This window comes from Dermacentor albipictus, chromosome 1, assembly GCF_038994185.2.
Source record: "Dermacentor albipictus isolate Rhodes 1998 colony chromosome 1, USDA_Dalb.pri_finalv2, whole genome shotgun sequence".
Lineage (NCBI taxonomy): Eukaryota > Metazoa > Arthropoda > Arachnida > Ixodida > Ixodidae > Dermacentor > Dermacentor albipictus.
Window position 1 is genome coordinate 496953772 of NC_091821.1, and position 12874 is coordinate 496966645.

Here is a 12874-nt window from a genome sequence, read left to right on the forward strand (position 1 = left end):
TTGTCGTCGGGAGTTCTCCACTCGGCAGGGTTGCGGCATCGGGGAGGGGAATACAGATCCCCATGAGGCGGAGTAGCCGGCACCGGTAGGGCGTCAGGTCTGGAGTCGGAGCAGGCAGCAGGAAAACCTAGGTTTGCAAATCCTTGCAGTACACTGCCTGAATGAGGGAGATCACTTGGGCTGGTTGGTCCTTGCTGGGTTCAAGTGGGCGTGAATAGAACGGCGCAGGACTTCTAGCCTCGAGTTCGCGGCGAACAATACGTGTGATGTGCTCATTCAAGGTGGTGAGGCGGTAAGGTCAGCGCAAGACGACGTCGCAGCAGTGTTAGGGAGCCGGGTGAACTGTCGAATGACGCGGCGGCATTTGGTGAGCTCAAAGCGGGAGCATTCCTCGACAATGACGTCGATGGTGGACACATTATTGAAGACCAACAAGTTAAAGGCATCGACTTTGTCAACCTCGGCCATTTTCTCGTCTACTTTGCGGCAAAGAGCGAGTACGTCTTGTATGTGCGAGACATAAGATTCAGTAGAAGACTGAGCGCGGGTAGCAAGCTCTTTTCTAGCAGCTGCCGACCGATGGAATTTCCAGAGAGGTCGACGAGCTTCTCCTTGAAAGCATCCCAGTTAGAGATCTCCTTCTCGTGTGTCCGGAACCAGGTACGATGAGTTCCGCGCAAGTAGAATAGTGCATAGTGCAAAGTAGCATAGTGGTACTTTACCAGCGGTTGTTTTGGCTAACACGCTTATAAAGGTTGAGCCATTCCTCAACGTCCACATTATCTTGGCCAGACAATATGCTAGAATATCGGGGATTGGTAACCGCAACGTACGTTGCTGTCGGGGTCGCAGGAGTAAAAGGAGACGAGGTGTCGTCCCCGGGAGTCATGGCGGAAAGGAGGACGGTGCGGCCGCTGCGGAGCTCCGTGGCGAGGACGACGACCGGCACCCTTCACTTCACCCTTCAAGATGGCGTACTCTACCGCCACAACGTTCACCCCGATGGCCCTGCATTACTCCTTGTGATCCCTAAACATCTTCGATCGGCTGTTCTCCGCGAACTTCACGACATCCCGGCTACCGGTCACCTGAGTGTGTCATGTACCTACGACCGGATCCGCCGACGATTCTTTCGGCCAGGGCTTGCTCGCTACATTCGAAGATACGTAGCTGCGTGAGAGAAATGCCAGCTACACAAGAAACCATCGACGCTCCCTGCTGGGTACCTTCAACCACTCGACATTCCCGCGGAACCATTCTTTTGGGTTGGTTTGGACTTACTTGGCTCTTTTCCTCTTTCTAGCTCTGGGAACAGGTGCATCGCTATGGCCACTGTTTACGCCACGTGCTATGCCATCATCCGACGGCTTTCTACAAGCTGCGCCAAAGATGTCAGCGATTTTATTCTACGCGACATCATTTTATTACATGGATCTCCGCAACAACTTCTCACAGACCATGGCCGGACATTCCTATCAAAAGTTCTCGCGGACATCCTGCAGTCTTGTGCCACGAGCCAAAGCTATCCACGCCATACCATGCGCAAACAAATGGTCTCACGGAGTGTCTAAATCGCACTCTCACAGACATGCTCACGCAATATGTCTCTTCAGACCACACTGGCTGGGACCTCGCTGTACAGTTTGTCACATTTGCATATAATTCCTCGCGCCACGGCACCGCCAGTTATTCGCCATTTTCCCTTCTGTTCGGCCGAGAACCAGCACTGCCACTCGACACAACCCTCCCTGTTCACGCAGCACCGACCAGTGAATACGCATTTGACGCCATCGCCCGCTGTGCCCACGCAAGGGAAATTGCCCGTGACCGCCTTTTGAAATCCCAAGAGAGTCAAAGGCGTTTGTACAACCAGTCCCACCAAGATGTACACATCCCGCCTTGTTCTTTGGTGCTTCTATGGTCTCCGTTGTGTCAGGCCGGCCTGTCAGAAACACTGCTGTCGCGTTACACAGGCCCATACCGAGTGCTTTGTTCCGTGACTCCCGTCACCTAAGAGATCGCCCCTGACGCCCCATCTGCTTCCCAGTTCAATGATGTCCTGCACGTTACACGACTGAAGCAGTATCACCCTCCCAGTGACGACATTTAGACACTCCGGGACGTCGCTGCTGCTGCCGGGGGATTATGCTACACGCGTGTGGTATTAGCGTGTTTAAACGAGGCGCGTGGGTGCCATCACTCGAGAAAAGAGGAGGGAGAACAAACTGGGCTCGTGGGGTGAATCTAACCTGTCAGCGCTGCAACCGCTGTTGTAAATATAACCTGTAAATAGTTGCTCGTCTTCCTGACTCATCCTTCGCGCAACAGTATTTTGGCAATGAGACTGACACGCACCTCCTTGTTGCTCTGACTGGGGTGCTTGAAGGAGTGACATACACGGCATTGTGATGTGAAAGGTTGTAAACATGTGCAGCAAAATATTCGCGAGGTGCTAAAGCCGGCCTCAAGCGAACTCAGAGTAAAACACATGTGAAATACAGTTTCTAGAACAGGACCCGTGCATACACTCGTGGCTCGTGGCTGTTTCGACCAATTACGGTGTAGTTACAAGCGATAATGTATCCATTAGGACGAATGTCCTTTATTATCTCCAGCCTTCGTCCAAAAAACACCAACAATTACGACCATAATGAAATGCTTATAACAGCCATTACGGCATAAACAGTGCGCCTGCGTGATGAGTTCACAAGTTAATGGTGCGGTACAACGGCTCTTCATTGCATCTTGAACATTCACCATACTAACTAGGTCTTTCAGCTTAAGCTAGTTGTTGACGCATATAAAAGATTTCGCAACATTGCACATACGTAGATGGCGTTACCGTTGACATTTCGTAAACAATAACAATATTACGTTATGGCGTAATAGTTCTACAGAAACCCGCAATGTGGAGATAAATATTTCATTAAACGAAAATGAGACATCCACCCAACCGTATCGATTCTTACAAAGGAAACCCATACGGGTTCCTATAAAAAAAGCCTCGCAGTTGAAGAAAATTTTGTCCTAGTCCGGGCCTCGAACCAGCGACCAGCGCCCTTCCGGGGCAGCCGTTTTACCATCTGAGGTAACCAGGGGGCTAGCAGAGGGCAGGGTGAAGTCAAATTCATCAACAACTCGACGCAAGAGTTTGGCGTAATAGTTCTACAGAAACCCGCAAGGTGGAGAGTCCTTTGTAGCAATTGCTACGTTTTGATGGATGTCTCATTTTCGTTTAACTAATACTAGGTTGTCTGAATTTCGCAACCATATTTTGTTTAAAGTGCATGCAATTGATGAAAAGTTCACCCCGTTTGCCGGAATGAAACGGCGAAATGTGTTCCATATTACAATTAATCATATCGTACCGAGGCTTAAAAAACCAACCACGTTAAAACTCACTTCATCCAACAAGTCCCTTCATTCCAACAGCGATTGTAATATTGCTACTTGTTAGATTACTGTTTCTATATATTGTATTGTTATCTGGTAGTGTTCGTTTAATAATATGCAATATGTCGCATTGGAATTTCTTGCTTTATGTTTTGTTGTTTTCTCCACTGATGTTCATTGCTTTTAGTATTCAAATGGTATATTACGTTACCTAGCCACTGTATGGTGTAATCTCCTTGTTATGCGCTTTTTGTATGGAGTCTCCGTTAGAGTTACTATACTAACTCTGGTACACCCTATGTATTAATAATTATCAAATCACTTTTATGGGTAGCTGACATCTTTGGTGAAGACGCTTAAACCTTGATACGTAAATGCGAAAGATTTCAAGGCGAAAATGCGTTAACACCTGGCACCAAGCGTGCTCATCATGTTGACGGTACATCTGAGAAAACAATCCTCGCCACTTGTACTTCTGTTCAACTTGAGCAATGCTGAGTGTTAAAGAAACCACTGCTTTAAAGCACGTTACCATATGGCACCATCCATTCACATCAAAATCGCAGTGAGAGAGAGAGAGTGAGTGAGAGAGAGAAACATTTATTTGTAATGAGATTGGATGACTACCTCGTAGGATGGAGCCCTTGAGAATAGTATGGGGTTGTAGTGGATTTCTCTCTAACTTCAACGCGGTTCTAGCCATGCCGTGATCCAAAATATGATCAATCCATCAATATGGCAACTTAATGAAGTTTCTTTCGTTGAAAGGAGGCCTTCAGCAGATAATTTTAAATAAACCACCACGTACCACGTACGTAATTCCATGATCGCCTACGCCTCATTACCGAAGCTAGGCCATAACGGCTGTTGCCTTTGTTTGATGTGTGACTATCGAAAGATGCAAAAGACTGCCCACAATTTTCTGTTCAAGTGCATTCCTTGCGTACTGCTTGTCATTTGTCAATTTTTAAGCTTCGTACTACGGCATTCGAGAAAACAGTAATAAGCATTAAAGCACGAGATGAAGAAAACGAAAGGAAAGGCAGCAGCTCGACACGCCATGTTACACGGAAAGGCGCCTGCACTTCCGAAGTGTTGCCGAAACTACTACGCGAAAAGCACTTGAAAAGATGGCGCAGCTCTCTATCGAGTGGATATAAAACGTAACTTGCACCCTCTTCGTTGCTTGTGCAATCGAGATCGCGAACAGAAGCGTTATCCATGTTTGGGATACAGAAACTAAGCCGGCGCTTTGTGGCCTGGCGGGAGGGCAGCTAATGGATCGCATCGGAAGTAGCTACGCTTTGGAACGACAGCGGCTGCTTCTGAGAGAAACCAACAAACATTGGGCTCCGTGCTCTGCTTTAACAAAGCATAAGCGCCCGGCTTTACGGAACGCCTGCTGTTAGCTTTGCAGCCTTTGTTGGCTTTTGAGGCGGCGAAGTTTCGGAAGCTTAGCAAGAAGGGTTCGCGCTGATGAGAGCAGAGCTGGCGCCATATTGTTACGCCGATGTTGAGAGTATAAGACTGTATTTACAACAAGCAAGCAAATACAAGCAAAGCAAATGGGGTTAAAATGGCGGAGTAGTAATAAGACGCAGAGGCCAGCGTCTCGCGATCTTCTTCTACCTCTCTCTCTTCTTTCATCCTCCCGTAACAGGACCGCCCGGTGGTGAAGTGCTGTCTCGGCGCATGGTAGGCGAAGAACTGCGAGCGAAGTATGGCTTCAGCCGCTAAACGTGCACGACGTGAACAGGTGGCGGACTTGAGGATGGATGAAACTGTAACGGCGCAATCTCGTATTTGACGTCGCTAACTTGGCGTAGGACTTTTTAAAGTCCTGTGTAGCGAGAGAGAAGCTTCTGAGACAGGACGAACCGACGAAATAGTGACAAAAGCAGCACCCAAGCACCTGGGGCGAACTGAACATTGCGATGGCACCGGTCGTAACGTTCTTTTTGCAGATGCTGCGACGCTAATAAGCGAGATCAGGTGACTTGACGCACCATAGGTGAGCACGATCGACGACTTCAGCAGCGTACTCAGTGGCAACGCGGGGCACAGTAGGTAGGATGGTGTCAAATGGAAAAGTGGGATCGCGACCGTACAAAAGATAAAAGGTTGAATATCCTGCGGTTTCATGTCGGGACGAGTTATGCGCGAATGACACGTAGGCAAGCGTGGCGTCCTAGTTGCGGTGGTTGTTGCAAACGTACATCGACGGCATCTCTGTGAGTGTTCAGTTGAGACGTTCCGTAAGACCGTTCATTTGTGGGTGGTAGGCGGTGGACTGCTTGTACTCAGTGGCACAAGAGCGGTGGGGGTCGTCCACAACTCGAGACAAGAACAAGCGGCCGCGGTCTGTAAGTAACTGTCGAGGTGCACCATGCTGGAGAATGACGTCCTGTAGGAGAAAATCGGCGACGTCAGTTGCGCAACTAGTCGGCAACGCCTTTGTTATTGCGTAGCGTGTCGCGTAATCAGTAGCGACAGCGATCCACTTATTCCCTCTAGCCGCCGTCGGGAAAGGGCCAAGCAGGTCAAGAACTATGCTAAGGAATGGTTCAGAGGGAACTTCAGTTGGATGAGGCCGGCCGACAGATGGCAGGGGAGGTTTCTTCCGGCGCTGACACACTTCGCAAGTTGCGACATACCGGGGCATAGAGTGGTAGAGACCTGGCCGGAAGAACAGGCGTCGTACGCGGTCGTATCTAGGCAAAACTCGAAGGAGTCCCGCCGTTGGTGCATCGTGAAGTTGTTCGAGAATGACGGATTTTAGAATACGAGGTAGGACAAGGAGCAACTCAGGGCCGTCAGGGTTGATATTGCGGCGGTAGAGGATGCCGTCATGCAGCATGAACATGCGGCACATGCCGTCGGTGCTGCCAGATTGCACTCCAGCGATGATAGACTGTAAGGATGCGTCGCGTTGTTGTTCAACGCGCACGTCGGTCATGTCAGTCAAAGCCATTACGCAGGTCACCGGAACATGCGCAACAGGATCGGGAGGATCCACGGGGTGACGCAGAGGCAGTCAGCGTCCTTGTGTTATAATTGTCAACAAATGAAAATTCCTGCAACCGCAAAGCCCAGCGACCAAGCCATCTTCTGCGTTGCGAGAGGGAAGTCAGCCAGCAGAGGGCGTGGTGGTCTGTAGTGTCGGAAAACGTGCGCCTGTACAAATATGGCCGGAACTTGGCGACAGCACAAACCAAAGCCTAGCACTCGCGCTCGGTGATGGAGTAATTTCCCTCAGCAGGTGACAGCAGGCGGCTGGCGTCAGCTGTCACGCACTCAGTACCATTCTGGTGTTGGGCTCGAGCTTGTGCGAAAAATAATACCAGTGATTATATTGTGAAGCGACTTAGGTTGCGGCGCGCTAGACGGGATGGGATTGGCGGAGGGGCAAGTTAGCGCACGCACGCGCGGTCACTCAGTCGTCTGCGAGCGTCTGGAGAATAAGGACACGCTTTTCCGCAAAACTCGTATTTATTTCACTTGCGAACCTCAATGCAGCGCTCGTTGCAATAAAGGAAGTTTTGCGTGAAACTCGGCGAGTCCGCAGTGGAAAGGTTTCCTATGATAAAGCCGGCCTTTAGTTATAGTTCCTTGTCGGAACGGAGGGTGTACCGGTGGCACAATGCCTTCTTAGAAGGCCGTGCAGAGGTTAGCCATGAAGCCTGCTCTGGATGGCTATAGGTAGACTAAAGCAGCCGGAAAGAGTTATATGGCGTTGTTGACTCTGTCTCGCAGAGCATTGATGAAAGAACTGTAAGCATCCGGTGCAGGGCAGCAGTTACCTATTAGTATCCTGCAGAAACGGGGTGAGCCGAGGGGCGGGATTTTATTAATCGTATCATGAGAATCATTAATTGTATCATATCGCGACTGATAAAAATCGGGCCCGTCGGTTAACCCCCTTCCTTCTCGTTTTTACATATCGAGGGTCTCGAATCCGGCAACATTGATGCCTTCAGGTAGCATGTGTGGGTTTATTGACCAGTTGCATTCACCCAGAAAGATCACGTACTCCTGACGCCTGCGGCAGAAAGGATGTTACACATACGCCGCTCAGGTTTGTGAGAGGTGGCGCTGGCTAACACTCCAAAGGTTAGTTCAGGTAGTAACACGTAAATACACAATAAAATGTGGATGGGGAAGCGGTGCCGCAGTAGCTCAATTGGTTATAGTATCGCACGCGTAATGCGAACACATGGGATTGTTTCCCACCTGCGGCAAGTTGTTTTTCATCCACTTGCATTGCCTATAATTTATAATTTCTTTATTTCAGTGAGTAGGCAAAAGTAATTTCCCCTATGGTGCCCTCGGTGTCTTTGTTTGTTGGCTTCCCACGATGCTATTAGTATCTTTGATGAGATCGTGCAAGCCACCCAAATAATCTCTAGATTAGAATTAATGTTGACAAAACATAACGTATTGGCTTTCTTTACACCAATCAAGACACCGCACCATATTTTAAGAGAGCAGTCACATCTGCATATGTCACACATCTTCGAAAAAGGAAAGATTTCACCATTCTTTATTGTAGAATGCAGCCAGGTCTCCGTGAAAGTGATGATTTCGCATTTACTGTCCTACAAGAAGGAAGAGGTAAGATCGCGCTTTAAAAATATGCTTCGTATGCTGCAAACAAGAAGACGAACCAAGAAGGACGAAGAGGCTGATACACACGAGGGCAGGATGCATGTCTGAGCCCGTGTGCCTCAGCCTCTTCTTCGTCATCGTCCAGTGCGTAAAACGCTGCATTCATGTCCTACCAACATGCCTAAACAGTCACCTTAATGAACTTCATTTCTAATACATCATGCGTTCGTGTGTCTCAGCCTGTTCTTCGTTTTCATCCTGTGTGCAAAAAGCTGCATTCATGACTCTGTGCGCAAGCTCCTAACCGTAGCTATCTATTCAGTGGGACAACTGCACTTACAGAACCACCGAATATGAGCAATACGAAGCTTGTCCACTGAGAGCTTAAGAGCTTTATTCTGGGTTTTCGCAAATTCATTTAGCTTTCGTCTAGCACGTCGAGCTTCATGTGAAAAAATCTTCGCTAATGGAATATGACGTTCGCATTAGTTCGTGTGCGGAAGAAAGTGCGATCGTTGGCCTTAAAGTAGGGCAGATTGGCTATTATGGGTCTCCGCTTTTCTTCGCTATATTTTCCCAACTGGTGCACCTGCTGAAATTGCTGCTCATTTACTTTGATGAATATCTCATCTGAACAGCAGCCGATAATTTTCGTTTCTGACTTTTTCCAGTCTTCTCTAGCCTTATCCTCCAAACTGAAAAAAAAAAGCAGATTCGACCGTCGCAACGTATTCTCTGAGTCGTCACAGCGCGCCTCAGCAACCCCCATCTGCTCAGACAAAACGCGTACGGCATCAGAATCTGCCCCAGATTTACATGTGGGTTTTAACTCCATTGTCTTTTCCACAAATATATTCTTGTCATTAAAAAATTTTATTTTCTTGACAGCTTCCTCTTGCTTCTACCTGGCAGAGATCAAATCGGCTTTCAAGAAAGATTGACCCTCTTCAAGCTTACGAGTAGAATTTAGAGCCTGGCCAAGTGAATGTGCTTCACTTTTTCTCATGGGGCCAGGAGTTAATTTTATATCTCCCGAAAGCAATAGTTAATAAGCAGACAAGGCGCGAGATTTGCAAGTAGACAAAGTCATCGAAAACTTCAACTTTTCAATATACTGTGGTGGGCACGACACCGCCAATATAGAGTAATTACTACTTCTAAGGCAATGCACATTTTTCAGGTAACTAACCTGTAACAACAGCCAGCGTGATTTCTGCATCTTAAGTGCAATGTCGCGCCCAAAGTCGGAGCCACCCAGGTGTCCTTTGTATGCTGCATCGGCTGCCACGAACGCACTTGATGTCATTCCAGGTTGCCAGGTGGACCAGTGCGGTTCATTTGGGACTGGCGCGTGATGAGCTGCAGTATGCAATTGTCGATGCGAGTTGGCAGGCGGCAGCAGCAGGTCTGCAGGTGGTAGTCGATCCGGGCGAAGATGCTGGGACGATGCCATCACCGTTATCGTAGCCTGTAATAACAGTCAGTGGGAGTTCTGCGTCTTAGGTTCGATGTTCGTGACCGAAGTGGGAGCCAGCCAGCTGTCATTTATATCTGCCGTAAACGCACTTGATGTAATTCCAGGTTGAAAGGTGGACCAGTTGGGTTCATCGGGGATTGGCGTGTGATGAGCTGGAATATGCTATTGTCGACGCGGGTTGGTAGACGGCAGCAGCAAGTCGGCAGGCAGTTGCAGATCCGGGCGAAGATACACGGACGATACCATCAGTGCTATCGTAGCCTGTAATAACAGCCAGCATGAGTTCGCCATCTTAGATGCGATGTCGTGCCCGATGTCGTGGGAACGGTGCGTGGTCTTCGCACATCGCTGCAACAGCGCAAACCCATCTCTGCTAAGGCTGCCGAGAGATGGAAGTAGCAGAGGACTTCTGTTCGAAAGTTGCTGGTCAACAGTTATCGTTCACCGCACATGATCCCATGAAGTTCCAATCTCGGGGGATAGTTGTATGGACAATTTGTTTTCCACCGCAGTGCTGCGAGCAGCGCTGGCAGCGTGTGGACTCCTCATCGACTAGCCCTGACTGAATGACATACGAAGCTTTTGGCAACTTTGGTCGAACCGTCCGGCATGTTCTGCTGGATGTGTACAACAACTTACGGTGCGAACGAGTGATTCCTGCTGCATTCAAATCCAGCCATCTTGAGACTTTTTGCTCAGACCAAGCAAATAACCCCTAGGCGTGGCGTCTAATCATCCCATTGCTTTGGCCAGGTGAACAAGAGCAAAGGTGATGGAGATGGTGGTGCTAACACGTCTAAAGTGATATGTAGAATATTAATAGATATACCCTGCACCTATGGAGGACTGCCGATACGGACGCTCTTTCATAGACAACGGCATAGATCTTATGTCGTCTGCTCAGCTCGAAAAAAGCTCAAGGAGACTGTTACATGCGATTTTCCTGGACGTTAAGACATTTTTGACAACATAATTCATCGAGCTATGCTAAACACTTTCGGCGAAGTCGACCAAGATGGCCTTGTTTTTCGGGGGATTTTCCGCTACTTGAAGGAGAATTCATTCTTTGTGCAAAGAGAAGACATCGAAACAAAATACCCATCATGGCGCACCACAGGGCGGAATCTTGAGCCCCACCCTATCTTTGTCCTACTCGACCTTGATTCGCTTCCGCAATCCGTCCATGTGTCAGTTTAGGTAGACGATATATGCATTTGGTCATTAGGAATGACGCGTCCGCAGGAGCCTGCCAGGCTCCGAAAAGCGGCCACAGGTTATCTTCGAGCATGAGGCTATCTTCTTATCAGGTTATCTTCGAGCATGAGATCTGGAAGTGTCCTTAGAGAGCTTCTCTCTGGTCGCTTTCACGTGCAATGCAATAAGAACATTTGTCGTTTGAATTAATGGACAGCCGCTCAGTTATGAGACGTTGCACCGCTTTTTAAAAGGTAATTTAGATCAAGGCCTCTCCTGAGGTCATCATATCTGCTACCTAAAGGAGAAGCCAACCATGATAACCCACAACCTCAAATTTCTCGCAGTAAAGTCATGGAGTGTGCCTGTGAAGGCGATGCTCTAACTATGTGACGCACTGCGCCTAGGTCTGCTACGCGATAGCTTATCTGTACTGGCTGGGACCGGCAGAATCAACCTTCATACCCTCCGGCCTGTGCACGCTTAAGCTCTGCCAATATGTCTTGACTTTCCGAGGTGTGGTCTACGGCAGCAACAATAGCCATCTCGCATGACTGCCCCATCAATACGTATATTAAGATCGACGATTTCAGGATGCACTTCAGGCACTTCGCTCGATTTCCACTGCATCATCTCGCCTCCACTCCTGCTGCTCGACCTCGTTCAGCGTTTAGCAGGATTATGCTTAGCAGGATTACCTCTATGTTATCATCATCTCCCTTTTCTAAAGTTGCATATTTGTTTGCGAGCACTAGTCTGAATTCTTGTTTTACCGTCACTGCGTCTAGGTTTGCAAGTTTCGTCTTGACTAACTTTACTCTTTCTCTTTAAAACTTGAGAGAAATCGTTGACCCCAACAACCCATAGTCACTGCAATTTGCCCTATCAAGCGGTTATACGTCCTGCATAGGCTGGGATCGGCAGAAAGTACAAATCTGTTTCATTTCTTGATTCTCCATTAGGCTTTGCTTACAACCACACACTGACAGCGTCGATAACCAGCGCAACGACAACCGAGAGGACAGAAGGGACAAGCAAACGCTCTGTTCTCTCTGCTACTCGTTGTGCTGTGCTGATTATCAAAACTATAAGCTTGTTTTAGTAACATGCTCAATTCTATACCCTGCTTAATGACCGACAGGATGTCGATCCGAATAGTCATGCTTTAATATTTGTCCGGTGAGTACAAATACGATCATCTTCTTAGCATACACCACTTCTACATATCCACAGGTACGAATGCTTGCATAGCAGGTAGTCGCTGATGACGGGACAATCCGTGTTTCTTGCGCTTAGGCTCATCCACTACCTATGTAGAAACAAACTATATTATAAGCTCACGTAGAAGCGCCGGCGTAGAAACGATAACGTCGATGTATGTGATGCACACGGCGGTTCGTGGGCCCAGGGCTCAACACACAGCAAGAAAGGCATGGAGAACTGACATAGTCTATATCCTCTTCCAGGGTGCGCAGAGCATTTACATGCACACAAAACACATGAACACACACAGCACTTAAACAAGTATAGATCACGCTTCGCGGTTCTATTCTAGTTTGTGTCTACGCGGCAGTTCGCTGTCATTAAGTGTCCGCGCTCACCTGACGGGCGACTAATTCACGCGCTGAACCAAGGCGGCATCCTCCCGGTACTCCGAATGCCCGCAGCCGTGTCATCTAGTGGAGTTGTGAGGCCGTGGCACCGGGAAAGAGGGCGAAGAAGACGCTCCTGGGCTCGAGGAGCGTGACAGGCCCGTTGGCGGCAAGCTCTGCTGTTTCCTGCCAGCGTAACAGGACCGGAAGCACCGCTGGCGGCTACGCTAACTGCAGCACCGTTCGGTTTCGGCGCCGGCATCCAGGCACGGCCACCAGTGCTGACCGTTAGCCGCCGGAGTCGTTCCCCGGTCCCCAGTAGCCTCGGACGGTTACCCGAGCGAAGCGTTAGCCGCTCGCGCTTGTGCTGCCCCGGCTGTCCGACGCAATTGCTTCTGGAGCAGGTCCCACCAGGCCGTCGCCTTCCCGTGACCTTTTTGCCGAGCTGGCCAATTCCAAACCACAGCTCGCGCTTCTCGCGTGCCGCCCGCCGCACACCACCGCACACTCTTCCTTTTCCTCCTCGTCCTCTCGTCCTGCCAAACACCCCACTCGTCACAGTGTCATAGGATCGTCTTCAACGGGGTCGTCGTCCTGCTGCTGTTGTCACAGA

At 49.1% G+C, this 12874-nt stretch overlaps 1 protein-coding gene across 8 annotated transcripts in view; it reads right to left on the reverse strand.

Moving 5' to 3' along the window:
* The window catches only part of LOC135908811 (uncharacterized), a 683451-nt gene that overhangs the window by 605425 nt on the left and 65152 nt on the right, over nucleotides 1–12874 (reverse strand). For 6 of the 8 annotated variants that reach the window (XR_010566433.1, XR_010566432.1, XM_065440642.2 and 3 more), the window contains one exon: nucleotides 12271–12861. The exons of the other annotated variants lie outside the window; for them this stretch is intronic. The gene's annotated coding sequence lies outside the window, so the exon portion shown is untranslated. The remainder of the gene's footprint in view (nucleotides 1–12270; nucleotides 12862–12874) is intronic. 8 annotated transcript variants of the gene reach the window in all.